Genomic DNA, 13,248 nt, shown 5'->3' with positions numbered 1-13,248 from the left:
GGTCACTGGTTTAAAATCAGCCTAGGCCATCTAAGTCTAAATATTAGTGTTATCTGATGGCCATTCAGAAGTCTGTATAAAGTTATTCTTGCTCTTGAACTTACTCCTCTTGGACAGCTATTCTTATCTTATGTGTTGTTAGTTTTAGCAATGATACAGAGCTGAATGAATACAAAGGAAAGACTGTACTAGAGCTTCAACCCAGCAGTTGTTACTCAAGGTCAGGTTTGAGGGACACTGGGCATGTCTACATGTGCATTAATGAACCACTGTTACTGTACATTAAGTTTAGTACCTGTAATAACAGGTACTAACTCAATGTACAATATCTGGTGCTATTGTGCAATAGTGCCAGCGCACACCTTTTTAGTGACGCTTATGTGCAGTAGACTAATTCTACTTTTCACTAGCACATTTGCACAGCTTTTATGGACTAAGAAAACTTGCACCATGACAATTTAAAATCTCTTAATGCTATCATTCCAGTATGTCTTTGCAGCCAATAATAGTAAGTAGTTACATTTAGCTGCTCAGGACAATATCAACTTTCATCCATTAATAGGATCCTTTAATAGGATCTTCTTTGAATAATTTATATGGTTTCATCTGGTGCCATTTAAACTCCTAAAGAACCATGGGTACCTGGGACAAGAACCGTGTAGGTATCTGGGTTCTTCTGTAAAGCTCCATTGTTTTCAGTGGGGTTGTATAAGCTGTAGTTTACCACAGACCAATTTCTGATTAAAAAGAGCAAATTCCAGCAGTTTGCATCTGGCTACTACAGGGCAGTTTGCAAGAATGATGGATAAAGCCAATATTTTTTGTATTTCAGAGTGGACATTTTCTTCTTCCTCCATCTGACAGGCAAAAGTTCCAGGCACATCTCCTCCTTGGAGGAAATATGGGTAAGTAATCATCCATCAGGTCTAGTCCAAAATGCAGTCCAAATGCTGTTTCCACTTTATTTAGGACTAATATGGGAGCAAACTCTCTTTGAGTATTTTGCCTGTATCCTCGTCGGTCACAGCAAAGTCTCATTTGGAATGTAGTCCCTAAGAAGGTGAACCTTATAGCACCAGGATGACAGAAAATTAAAACAGTGTCTTCCTTCATCTGGAACTCCTGTAAATACTAGAATACAGTATTAAATATAGGCCTTTTCTTGATGGATCTACATGTATATACAAAATAAAATAGGTGTTTTCATGGTGTTCTATAAAGGTTTCTATGAGATAAGGCTGAAGTTCATCGCCTCTTTGCATATGTCTATATATACATATTCTCCTAATCAGAGCCCCCAAAATATTTGAAGGACATGGATCTGGTTTTTATTTGACTCGGTGGAAATATTCACTTTGTTGTAAATAGAAGATGGCCCATAGCATATAAAATGTGTTTCAAACAGAAGCCTAGAACCTGAAATGCATTCAAATTTGACTTGATAAAGATCAGGAGGGAAGGGAACAAAAAAAGACCGTATGTCCCCTAGTGTCCTGGTATCGTTGAGGAACGGGGATCCTCCAGCCATGTTTTCATTCCCTCCACTAGTCCTTCTAGTGGTGGGCTGGGTTAGGAGTTATCTATGAGTGAACTTACACATTATGCTTAGACCATACTAAAGGTATTTAAAACTTTTGCAGCTACATGGTAAAGTTCATTAACTCATACAAATTGTCCTCTGAGGTGTCAAAGTTATGCCACTTCAGGCTAGGGTTAACTCTGGGTGGTACTCCAGGTAGTGCAACCTAGCTAATGTTAAGGTAACTTCTGTCTGTTCCATGGAGATAAAATGAGCAACTTGCAGTCCTCCAGTATCCAAGGATGCACCACTCTCAGCCCTGCCCACCCCCACCCAGAGAGGAGATAATGCCCAAGTATCCTGGTTCCTAGCCATGCCCCTGCTTGCTAGCCTTCCAATGGCAAGTCATAGCTGTGGAGGTAAGAAACAGTATTAACCCTTAAAGTGTATTGCTTGCAGCATGGTCTAATTTTAACACCACTTAACATTCCACAGATTTAGTACGGTTTATGTATAACATGTGACTTCACCCTATGAGCTACTATGCTTGCCTTAAACCATCTGAGCATTTAACAGCATGGGGGAAGGTGAATCTGCATAGGCTATGACTGCCCTGACATGCCAGAATAGTACAAATTAGCCAAAGCAGACAGGAGGATCCAGCTGTTCTTGTTTGTTGTTTCTCAGTGATCCTACATCCTATTTCAAGAGGGTGATCCTACATCCACTTCAAGAGGGATGCGGGGAATCTCGAGAGGATCCAGAGGGCCACTCACATGATTAGTGGCCTTCATGATAGACCCTACAGGGGGAGGTTGAGAGAGCTGAATCTCTTCAACCTTCACAAGAGACAGCTGAGGGGAGATCTTGTGGCCACCTATAAATTTATTAGGGGATGTCAGTGGGGAATAGGGGAAGCGCTGTTTACTAGGGCGCCCCAGGGAGTGACTAGGAATAACGGGTGTAAACTAGTTGAGAGTGGATTTAGGTTAGATAGGTTAGATATTAGGAAGAAATTTTTCACAGTAAGGGTGGCCAGGATCTGGAATGGGCTTCCACGAGAGGTGGTGCTATCACCTAGCTTGGAGGTCTTCAAGGGGAGGCTAGATAGTCACCTGGCTGGGGTCATCTGACCTCAGTCCTCTTTCCTGCCAGGGGGAGGGGGTCAGACATGATGATCCATTGTGGTCCCTTCTGACTCTACAATCTACGAATCTATTTTCAAGTATTAAATTCAGGGCTGGCAGATAGAAAACAAGGAAGTATGAAGAAAGGTGATAAAGAATTCCCAGCCCCAGTTGCCCTATGTTGCCACTAAGCAAACTTCTTGGGCAAACTAAGCAAACTTCTTGGTTACTTCGAAGTCCGTGGGAGCTTTGCCACTGACTTAAGGAAAGTTGGGATTGAACCTGCCGTTTTAGGAGATGTACAAGACACACCCTGTTTTAAAATTAGGGACTTAATTGACATTTGTATTTATTTATGCAAGAAGTCATAAGCCAATCACCAGTGGCCTGAGATGAGGGAGAAACTTGTTCAATGATTCTTTTGTATGTTCTACATCTTGATCCAAAGTATCTGTTCCTAGCAGATCTGCTTGGAGAAACTTCAGCAAAACTGTAATTTATAAGAACCTGCACTTGTACAGAATTCAAAACACTACAAAATCAGGTTCATTTTGCCAGAATTTATTTCAGAAGCAACCTCAAAAAGTTGTCAGCATCTTCAGAAAGAAATGCTATAGATTTTTTATTTTGGTGTGACCTTTGTATTTTGCATTTAATTAATTATAATACAGAGTTTTAAATATGAAACGTAGATTGACCATTTCCTTCTCCTCCCCCCACCTCTACCCCCCGGCCAAGATTTTCATAGAAACATAGCATCATAGAAAATTAGGGTTAGAAGGGACTTCAGGAGGTCATCTAGTCCACCCCCCTGCTCAAAGCAGGACCATCCCCAACTATATCATCCCAGCCAAAGCTTTGTCCATCCCAGTCTTAAAAACCTCCAAGGATGGAGATTCCACAGTTTTCCTATCATGGAAAATTGACGTGTCCTCCGATGTGGAGACAAATCACATGTTGGTATCTCAATAGCCTTTGCATATTGGGATGCCCATCCTTTGCACAGCTCTAATTCTGACACCCTGTCCAAGACAAGATACTGTGCAAACTTTGTCAGTCTGGTACTACAGAATTTCTTAGACATTGCCACATTTTAGTCCAAATATGACTAAGCAGCCCCATTTCACCTTTCACACATGTAATTTTGTGAAACCATTTCAAAAGTCACCTTAGATTTCAAATATAGCTACTCATCAAATATAACAAATGCAGGAGTTATATGAAGTCTTTTTTTACAAGGTGACAAATGCCAGAGGGGAATTTTCTTGTCCTCAGACTGTGAATGGAACTTGCATGGAAGAGGAAGAGAGACAACACAGGAAATTCTCCTCCTTGTGCAGCACATGCCAAGGCCTCCCAGAATTGCAGAGTCAGGACTTGGGGACAGGGCCAGATCCCAGATTTCCGCAAGGAGGGGTGTGGGAGCAGCAACTTTCACTGCAGCAATCTTCATTGCACCCCCTGCTCCCAGCATCCACTTCCCCACACCAGTGCAAACTATTTTCAAATCCCAAAAGCAGGTGAAAGTCCTGCCTCCCTTTCCTTTTCTGCTCAGAGGCATATCCCATCCCTTCCACTTCGTCTCCCCCTCAACTCCTGTGCTTGCCACTACTGCTTTCTCCATTGCTGTGGGATAGCAAATCTCCAGAACCAGCCAGGCTGGGCAGGGGATGGGTCCTTCTGGTGAAGGTACAGCAGTAACAGCATGGCAGGAGAGTAGTTCCCCTCACCTTGCCCAGAGCATGCACAGGAAAGGGATCCCTCCAGTCCATCCCTGCTGCTGTTGTCCTTGGCTGTAGCTGAGCCCAGCCTCGGCACAGTGGGAAGGAACAACTCTGATGCATCCCTGCCCCCGGGACAGTAGAGAAAGTCAGGTCGGGGAGGGAAGTGGGCAGAGAGAGGGCATGCCTTTGAGCTGGAAGTGGAAGGGAGGAAGGATTTTTTAAAAGTCCCCATAGGCTCCCATGATGCAATGCACCCCAAAAGCAGGGTGTAGCCATGCCACTGCACCCTGTGGATCCTACACTGCTTGAGGAGATATGAAGTTGCTTTCTCAATCACATCAGGATGAGGAGGTCTCATGCAAATTTGAGCTAGTAATGCTGCATGTAGACCAGTGGTCTCTAAGCTTTTTAAGTAGAAGATCACCTTTGGCATTTCAAAGCAACCCAAGATCTACCTCCCCCGCCAATGCCCAGCAAGTAAGTCGGTGGGGAGGGAAGGAGGGGCAGATCGAGGCAGAGGGAGAAAAAATTATTTCAGGGCATGCCCCCACAGAATGTAAGACTGTGGGGGGAGGGGAAAGGGCCGTGCAGAGGGGAGGCAGAGTAAATCAAGGCCCCAGCCCTAACCCCACTTCCTCCTTCACCAATGGGGCCTTGATCTGCCCCCCCTCAATGGAGGTGAGGGACAGTGTGGGGCTGGAGCAGGGGCAGGCTCTGCACAGCTGGGGTGCAGGACTGAGCCATTTTTGGGTGCTTGCAGCCCCCCATGTAGTCCCGCTCCCACTACTACTACTACTCTTACCAATAGCAGTTATCTGGAATACTTTTAACTTTTTTCATTTAATTCAATGAAAAATTATAAAACTAGTATCTGCTCTTCCTTATGTGTAAAGTATAAAAAACTAAGAAAGCTTGTATTTTTGCAGGTTTATATTTAAATGAACTGTTGGAAACACCTCTTAGATAATTTTGATCTCTGCAAAAGTGTGAAGTAGTTTTGAGCTCTTTTTTTGTGCCTCAAATACTGGCATATCCTATGAGGGATTAAAGGTCTGAGATGTAGTTTTGGTCAAGTTTTGTAGAAAGAAATGGGCGTGATAAACATACTGTATTGAGAAGCAGTTTGAATGGCAAAGTAATAATATTCAAAAGGTTTCCTGCACCAAGAACTTTATAGCTCTTCATGAATTTGTCTTATGTGAGGTTGATTTGTAGACATAGTGTGTATATGTGTGTGTGTGTGTGTGTGTGTGTGTGCACATGCATGTTTCCGTTTCACCTAAAGGTCATGATTACACCGTGAGATCAGTTACTGTACCATAAATCTCAGCAATTTGTTGGGAACCCAGCATGATCTGCCTGACTCTGTTCAGTTGCAAAAGCAAGATGGAAATCACAAATCCTTAAAACACATTCAGAACATAAATTTTAGAATTGTTGTTTACATCTTTATTATTGGAAAGACAACTTGCATATGATTCACTCTTGCACTTTTTGTATAGATAGCCTTTCATTTTTCATAGATTATGTAGCCTAATTTAGGAACCTTTAATAACATACATAATTTATCATAAGGTTTATATGATAATGGTAGAAACTGACATAAAATGGGGAATTTATAATGCTGGATTAGTCTTATGAAACAGTACTGTACCTTCATAAAGAGTCCAAAGAGCAATTATTATGTGTGTGTGACTGGCACTATAAAGTCGTTAGTTCAATCATCATTGACCAATTACTGCTTTATTATATTTTCTTTTTATTTTTATGGTCAGAGAATGGCATTTTTCCCACAATCAGTCCTTGAGCACAAAGACAATAACAATTAAAAAAATATTTAAAATCTGAGTTTTATCTGCACAAAGGGACCCATCAGTCACTATAAAGATCAGTTTTGCATGCAGTTGTTCTTCAGTAAAATATCCCTAAATTATATGCTTTTCTATGGTCTGAAGTTTGTTTTGTTTTAAAGCTCTTAAGAAAAAAATATGTGTTTGCTGGCTTGGTTGAAATATTGTAGTTCCTAGTGACCTTACATTTGTTTAAACAGTATGTACTTACCAAGATGTGTGCACGATAAGGTTGCATACGACACTGATTAGAATAAAGATAAGAATGATTATTGTAGTCTTTAGGGACATTCTTGAGTGGTATCCAATATTAGCAGCCAAAAGAAAGGGAACCATTTAATACTATGTGAAAATGCTTGTTTTTTCTGACACAATACTGACCCACAAACATAGTTCCTGGATTTAAGCTAAAGGTTTTACTTTCAGTATCTTGGAAATTATATTTGGATTGTGTACGGCCCTACCAAATTCACAGCGGAAGTGGGCTGGGCTGCGGCCCTTCTCATCAGGTTCTCCCAGGCACCCCCACCCCACTGCTGATTGGTGGAGGGGCCCCTCTTGTGGCTTGCTTCTTGATCAGAAGGGAGGTGTAAACTGCAATTTTAAATATGGCACTGGTTTTGCCTCCCTCCTCTAATTGGCAAAGGGGCCCCAGTTGCTCAACTGCTTGCTGCTGACCGGCAAGGAGGCAAAAACGGTACCATGTTTAAAACCATGGTTTTTGTTTCCCTATGGATCAGGAGCAAGTTGCAAGTGGGGCCCCTCCACCAATCAATGGCAGAGGTGGGGAGGACGCATGAGGGAACTTGCAAGATTAAAGGAGCTGCAGTACAGCCCACTTCTGCCGTGAATTTGGTAGGGCCCTACGTATGAGTGCTCAAAGGGCCTAATCCAAACCCATGTAATTTGATAGAATGTTTAACTTATTTTACTTATAGTTCAAGGGGCCTAAGTGACAATGTTGTGTGGGTACAATCCTTGGGTGGTGGAAGCTGACATTGACTTCAGTGAGGCTAGGTTAATATTAATCAGTGAAGGACCTGGCATTAGGTATTCTACAAAGTTGTTGCTGTTGTTTGGAAATACATTCCTAAAATAGAATATGATATGTGTCACTTGCAATGTGAACATTATTTGACTTTTGGCATGGTTATGTATTTCAGATATGCAGTTCTATTACAAAGGCAGGGTGGGTTGGAGTGGTAGAAGAGCTGCCCTAGCTAATCAGCACCCTAGTTAGGTGTTAATATGCCTCCAAAGACACTGGTAGAAGCACTGTGGGTACTGAAAAACTGTATTGTAGCTCCCCTTTAATGCTGTCTTGCTAATATTTGCTGGTAATAATGGGAAACTGCCCTGCTATGTAAAAGCAGCTGATGACACTATTTAGACTTTATGCACTGTAGGGCAGGGTCTGTATATCATTATATGTGTATACAGTGCCTACCACAATGGAGTTTCCATCTCTGTAGGAACCTTTAAGCCCTACTGTTATACAAGTAAAAATAGATCCCACCTCCTCCCTCACCCTAGGGCACCAGCCCTCTCCCTAGCTGCTAGCACCCTTACTCCCTACCTACTGCTCTAAGCTCTTAAAGCAGCCTTCCAGATTTAGCCTGCTCCCCGTTGGTGGGTAGGGAAGAAACAAACTCCTTTTGCACTCTTTTCCCACTTTCCTCTTCTACGTCAGTGCAGGGATAAGCAAACTTTGTCTCATTAACCTCTTTTGTAAGAATTCAATCTCTTCTGGGTAATTTTTCTCAAGTCTCAAGCAAATATTGCCATAAAGGCTTAATCCTGTGTGTTTAGGGAAGAACTTTAGGTTTTTTCCTATTCAACCTAAAAAGAGGGGTAAGGGGGGAATCCCTTCATGAGAGTAAGTCTGAATTTACTCTCCATTTCTGAAGAGAACATTTTATAGTAGTAATCAACCTACCTCTCTATGAAAGCATACAGGAATGCTACACCCATATTGCTTGGCTTCTGAGCCTCATCAGAATTTAACCCAAGTAGGAATGAATGTCATTTTATATGCGCACACTTGCTGTATCACAATTACTCTATATTTCCAGGATGAGTGGTAATTAAGGCTTACACTTGATGTATCCCATCTACATCCTGAATGCAATGTAAAAGATGGATAGAATAGGAGTGAAGCAATCCTCTCTCTATCACACTGTCACATGCACTTGACATCCCATTTTCACATGCAACCTATAAAAAAGTGGTTCAAGCTTCCCTTTTGCTTGAAAAACCACCTGATGGGGATGGTGGGGAGTTGTATTGATGGGGGTGATGGGGATGGTGGGGAGCTCAAATTAATTCAAAAGGTTTGCAAATCTTAAGCATCAGATATTTCTTGTCTAATTTTTAGATTTCTATCAACTAGTCCCAGGCATTCCACAAAACCGGTTGTGTGACTGGTCTTAAGAATGTCAGACTGTGGCCTTCTCCATTCCTCTATAGCAGGTTTGAAGTTTGGATTTACAAGGAGGTAAAGTGGTGAAGCAGACCCTGACCTTGCAACAAGCAATATCATTTATGCCATCCAGTTTCAGCCAAAATAAAGTTTGGCGTAGTCCAAGGACTGAAGAAACAAACATTCAGTTCCCAGATCTGCCACAAAATTCCTGCAGAGCCTTTAGCAAGTCATTTTGCTGTTCTGTGCCTTTGCTTTCCATCTATAAATGGGGGAGGAGCATGTTTCCCTACCTCAGACTAGTACTGGGATTGTTAACAATTGTGAAGTACATTCACATGTTCAATCAGGGCTGTCCAATATCTGGTCTGTTGGGGGGTCACATACCACATGGGCTGCAGGTGGGCATCAAAGGCCACGTGGGTATCCAGGGTATTTCCCCTTCCACCATGCCCACAGCATGGTCATCCCAGCTCCACCCTGCCATGCATATGCTCAGCCCCCCTCCCCCACTTTTGCTGTGTGTGGAGCATAGGTAGCTTGTTTCCCTCCCTTAGCACACAAGCAACCCAGTGCCCTCCCTTGTCAGGTGTGCAGCATAAGTAGCCTGGCTCCCTCCCACTGTGTTACCCTACCCCCAAGGAATGAGGCCAGGAAACAAAAGACAAAGGAATGAATTGGAAGCCCAGAGACCCTTCTTATGTACAGGCAGCTGAGATATTAGATATGCTTATGCAAGTTAAAAATCAATACAGTCACATTTTTCATTGACTTCAGTTCTGCTTCTCCTAAGCTTGTGAGTCTGACAAATGGAATAGATCTCTCCCACCCCCTTTCCTGTGATTTTATCCACCAGGGCAGTTTTACCAAGCCTTCTCCCCACAGCTTTATTTTCTTAAGTGACTTAATCAAAGGTAATTTGGGTTCCCATTTCTCTATCAATGGTTGTATTTAAAAAGGGCTTATCTGATTTCCATCACCAATTATGGGCTCCCATTTCTTGTTTATATCCATCTCAAATCTGACAAGGTCCTTGTTTGAATTTGATAGGAAATCAGGTCTTCTTATAATGCTAAAGGAGACTCTGAAGCACATTTGTTCCGGTAAAATTATATCTCAGGAATTACTTTTTCTCGTATCAAATGAGGAGAGAGCAGTATGGGGTGGTCCCTGCCACTTCTGTTGAAAAATAAATTCTGAAGCCTAGATAGTAAATATTTCCCTGGGCCAGCACAGTGGGAGGGAAATTACAGTGTCCAGGAATATTGCTATTAAGAGGGCTTGAAGTCAGAGGTTAATGTAACAGGAGTTGGTCTAGCCAGAAAGGTCAAGAAAGGTTGGCCTTGTAAGTACAGAGCTATTTGATGACTTCTAACTATTTTTGGCAAGAAAAACATCTCTGCCCTTGCCTTTGGGAGACAGGGAACAAAGGTTGAGGCCCCTGTGGACTAGTTTCTAGAACTGATGGGCCAAATTCATGTAGTAAAGGAGGTGGTCTTATGCTGTTAACAGTCTATCCTATTTAATCCATCTGCTTTTAACCTGATTAGATATTTTATTATGCCTGATTTTTTGGTCAGGCTGAGGGGAATATAAATCCATATTAAGCTACCTTAAATACAAGTTTCAGTTGCTTATACTAAAGCACTGATTTATTTTTGCAAATGGTGCAAACTTTAATGCATGCGTAAAGCAAAAAGAAAGCAAAAATAGTTCTTTGTGTGTCAAGGGGGTTAAAAGAAATGTCTGCCCATCACTTTTTAGTGAGCAATCTACTGTTACTCAGGTTTTATCCTTGCTGCTTAAAAAGATTATAATCAATGTCATAATAGCTGTAAAACCTTAAGTACAGTCAAGGCACTTGCAGTATTTACCTCATTGTAGCTAAATGAGGTTTGCTCCACATCTCTGCCAGGAGATGAACTTGCCTAGTGCATCTCACAGTAAAACTCAGTTGCCCTGTCTCTACTATGTTTTCCTACTAGTGGGTTAGCCAGTGTATTAGTGATTCAAATGGAATTCAGATGCACCCTTCTTGTCAGATAAGGCCAGTCAAATCCTCTGCCACTGGCCCTCTGATGACTACAGTGATTTGATCAAGAGAGGAGCAGATGAGCTGAAATATGGGCAGACTGCAGACATCACTCACGGTAAGAGGGTGGAGAACCTACTACTGACTTACCAAGTTCGTTTTGGTTTTCTCACGAGTCTATGGGAGTCCTTTACATATACATTGTGTCGTTGAGGCTTTGCTAGGCTTGGGATGATGTGTCACAGTAGTATTTCCTGTAAACACTGTGTCACTCTTATTAATTTATCTAATTTAATAAGAGGGTGGGATCCTGAACAGCCATGGCGGAGGAGCCAATGGAAACACATTTTGGAAGTTGCATTTTCAGTGCAAGGAAACAAAACATGTAGCATGACTTTCTTTCAGGCACCAATATCCATAAGCCTGGAAGTAGAACTTCTGAAATATTTTGAGACATCTGCATGAGTAGGGGCCATTACCTCTCTTACTACCATCACGTTCAGCTCCAAGAGGTGTCCTAACCCCTCGGGCCAAATCCTGCTCCGTTTACAGGCACGGGGCCTGAGTGTCTCTGTGGGCCCTTGCACAGACTCCGGGCTCCATGTGTGCGGCCATGCTTCCCTTCTGCGCCAGCCCCAGCGGCTCCTCCTTGCCTCCCTGCGCCGGAATGCCCAGGCATTTGCGTGGTGCCAGGTGCAGCCCCGAAACTTTAGCCAAAGGAAAACTACGGCTAGCCACAATATGTGGGGGGAGGGGGCGGCCCTCCCCAATAGTCTCTTGCAGTGACAAAGCTTCTTCAGGGGGCAGAGACCCACCAGACCCCACGGTCCCTCCTTGACGTTGGAGGTGTGTAGCAAAGGGGAGAAGAGTTCCTGGCAGGAAAGGTGGTGGAGTGAAATAGATGTTTCCCTGGAAGGATTTGATATATGTTGTTGGGTAAAATGAATGAATTGTAGTGGGATGCCTTCCCTCCACTGGGGATGCTCAGACATTGCACAGCCAGAAATAATGCTAACGTCTTCGCTGGGACTCTAAAGCACAGGGCAACTGGACTGATGGACTGTGACATTAACGGCTCTGTGATGCTTGCATATTATCTGAGAACTCCAGCTTACTTGCTGAGATCCAGGAAATGAGTCATTTAGAGGGAGAGTTTTGAACTGGTTAGACCCATTTCATTGTCACTTCCTGCAACTTCGTTGGTGTCAAAGGCCATGTGACATCACTTCCTGATGTGATACCACTGCCTGTAAGGTCTTTGAATATGGCTCTCCGGCCCACTGGGTGATAAAAAGTTCATGATCCGGCCCCACATTCAAAAAGGTTGGACACCCCTGATGTAGATCATTACCCATGCAAGAAGAATCCACTGAGGCCTCTTCACAGTCCAACCATAGCCCAGAGCAGAGGTTCTCTGATGTTTTCATAGTATGGACTACATCTAGACAGTGTTTTATGGATAGGGCCTAGTTTAAATTGTGATTTTGCATTTTTCATGGAAATTCAATGGTTTTCACAAAAAAAATTGATGTCTAACCAAATTCCACTATATGGTTACTTGGGTGTGGGACAGAACACACGCATGGAGGAACAAATAGCCCCTCCACTACCTGGTGCCAGGGCCATCTGGTAAGGCAGCCCCCAGTTGCCCCCAGGCTCCCATGCCCCAGTTTTTTCACCTGGAGGAGCAAACAGCCCTTCCCCATCCCCAAGCTCTCTCCTCAGCTCTGTCTCTCTTGCAACCACTTCCCGTCTCCCCTGGGCTGCTTGGCTTTTGCTGATGGCTGGGAAATGTTTTCCTGAGCCTGCAGCAGCTGCAGTTAAACCTGGCTGTAAGCCTGCCCCCTCAGCCAATTGGGGGCGGCGGGGGAGGGGCCCACAATCTGGGCTTGAAAGTGGTGGCCCATGATTAGGCTACAATATTAGAGAGCTGGCCCTGCAATTCAAACCCAGCCCTACTTATAGATCACCTGCCCTCATATTAATGACCATCGGGACCACATCCTTACTGATTCACAGTCATATCACATCACTGGGGTACTCAGCCTGATGAATAATATTAGAAATATATTTCATTATTATTAATGGTTCCACTAATGATTGCAGTGCCTGAAGGCAGCTGTTGCTGCCTTTCATTCTACTGTATATGATAATAATTATTAATGGAGACAGCTAGACCAGCTCCTCCTCCTTGTTTCCAGCTGCTTTTATAGGAATCCATGTTTGTTGTAATAATTAATAGCTAGGATGCTTGCAGCTGGAAATGGAAGCAAGGAGGAATTAGTACCATGTGATAACTGGTTCTCCACTGTACACGAGCAAGTGATCTGAGAACTACCAGTGATTCATGGACCATAGTTTGGGAACTTTCACTACAGACAAACTTGTCATTGTTTGCATGTCTGCATGTACATCTGCATATGCAGCCATGCGGAAAATTAGTAGAAGTCCAGTAGTCAGGCCTGACAGGAAAAATGAGCAGATCTGTGGTTTTAAAATTTTTGAAAACATGCAGTTCACTGAACAAGCAGGAGCAGAATTCTTTCTTATGCAAGGAGTTCTGAACTGGGCCTAATC

This window comes from Alligator sinensis, unplaced genomic scaffold (genome assembly GCF_000455745.1).
Source record: "Alligator sinensis unplaced genomic scaffold, ASM45574v1 scaffold258_2, whole genome shotgun sequence".
NCBI classification, from domain to species: Eukaryota; Metazoa; Chordata; order Crocodylia; family Alligatoridae; genus Alligator; species Alligator sinensis.
The sequence above is the reverse complement of the archived record's forward strand: the minus strand, read 5'-3'. Positions refer to the sequence as shown.